Raw genomic sequence first — 2,184 nt, forward strand, 5'->3', positions numbered from 1 at the left:
GGGACATTTTGAACCTCTCCACACCCAGGAGCCACAGGGACTGGGAGCAGGATGATCCTGGAATCCCGGGATGGTCTGGATTGGAAGGGACCTTGGAGGTCACCTCGTTGCACCCCCTGGGGATGTGCTCTGCCCCCCCAGCCCCCAGGGGCTCTCGAAGCTCTGCTGAACCAGGATCTGTTCAGATCCACAAAATCCCACAGCCTGTGGAAGCGCTTCCACCAAATCAGACCCAACATCCCCCTTTTCTGCTGATTCCATCCTGCAGGTGCATCGAGGTTCCACCCCTCAAAAAAGTATCCCTGCACACAGATTTTGGCTCGTGGCTTTGATCCAGCAACGCGAGAAGCAAACCCTGGAGTGTGACATCCCAGGCATTGTCTCCAATTTAATCTTCAGGCCGTTTCCCCCCCTGCACACGCAGCCCCAAATTAGCATGTTCAGGAGCACAGAGCCCCTTTCATGTTTACTCATCCTTAGATTGCAAAAATTGTTGTGTGAATTCCTTCTCCAATTAGCTCTGGTACTCAAAAATAAAATATTGTTCCGTTGCCAGCACAGTTCTGATCATTCCTGTCCTTTATACTTTTATTCCCCGGAGTCACTTGAAAAGCGAGCGCTCCTTCCTCCTCCCCTGCAAAGCCCCTTGGAAAATTTTTAAAACAAAAAAACAACCAGTGATTCTAAAGGAAAGGCTTTGGTGGCTGAAGTGCCACTTCCATTCACCTTTCCATGATGGAAGGGAAAAAAATAAAGATCAGAAGGAGGATTTAGACAAAAAGCCAACTAAGTAAAGGTAATTTCTAATACAGAAGAATCTGCCCGTTGTGTAGAGGTGCTTTGTTGAGTGGAACAGAAGAGACATCAGAGACTCTGCAGCAGGTTTTCAAACATTCCCAGCTTCTTTTCCAACACGCCACCCAATTCCACACCAACCCAGAGACACATTTTGGAGTGCCAGTGCCCATGGAATGAAGGTGAGGAAGAACACCCAGTCCCTGCCCACAACGAGCCCCGGCCAGAGGGACACGGGGGCAGAACTGTGAGTGCAGCTGAAAACAGGCACAGGGAAGTTCTGCTTCTGAGAGCCCCAGAGCCACCCAGGGAGTGTATGAGCAATAAGTGGGACAGAACCTGGGACATCTTCCCTCAACCACCCTCATCTCCTCACCCACTGAGGGCTTGGCCCCAACAGGACCGAGAGCCCGACACGTTCACAGTGACAATCCCCACCCTAGAGGGCTGGCCACGAGATAATCCTGGGATAGTTTGGGTTGGAAGGACCTCAGCCAATCCAGTCCAACCCCCTGCCATGGGCAGGGACACCTTCCACTAGCCCAGGGGGCTACAAGCCCCGTCCAACCTGGCCTTGGTTAATGCCACCTATTAAAACCAAGGTCTGGTACTGGAGGGATCCACCTCCATGGCAAAGAACTCTGAAATCCACCAATGGATCCTTTACCCATTCTGTATTTTTTACAGATATTATCTATAAATATTCTACGTTTCTTTCTTTTCCCTCCTTGGGTGACAGGAAGGACTTGGAGTGACCAGAAAAATCACACACAGGCTGTTGTCACACACGAGAACACACAAAAAAAAACCACCCCACCCAAAAAACAACTCGATACAGGAGCCCTCATTAAAAGCAGGGGACAGGGAGCAGGAGAGGAGCTGCCGGTGCCAGCCGTGCCCCCCGGGCGGTGCCGCAGCCGGGATTTCTCCGCACTCCAGGCGAGAGCAGCAGTGAACAGGCTGCTGGAATCAAAAGAGCTCCCCGGCACTCCACCGGCCCGCAGCTCCCATTCCAGGCAAGGAAATTTGCATCCAAAGCATCAAGAGCACTTTACCTCGAGTTTAAAATGAATTCAGAGCAGATCCATGCCGCCAGCTTGTGTTTGTGACTGGAATCCCAGCCAGCGCCAGCCGGAGCCTCTCCCCAGCGAGAGCTCGGGAAGAGGGGAGGGCAGGGAGCAGGAGCAGGAGCAGGGATGGGAAGATGGGGGAGGACAGCACAGCTGCAGCTGGTCCGGCACCATAGGCCACAGCAATTAGTGCTAATTGGGGTATCAGCCCCCTGAGCCTGAAAAGGAACGAGCACTGTCGCAGCTCCCACACACACAGAGCTTGGAAGCACAAAACCATGGAATTATTTAGGTTGGAAAAGACCTCCAAGATCATGAA

This window comes from Manacus vitellinus, unplaced genomic scaffold (genome assembly GCF_001715985.3).
Source record: "Manacus vitellinus isolate BGI_N305 unplaced genomic scaffold, ASM171598v3 scaffold_99_pilon, whole genome shotgun sequence".
In the NCBI taxonomy this organism is placed as follows: Eukaryota; Metazoa; Chordata; class Aves; order Passeriformes; family Pipridae; genus Manacus; species Manacus vitellinus.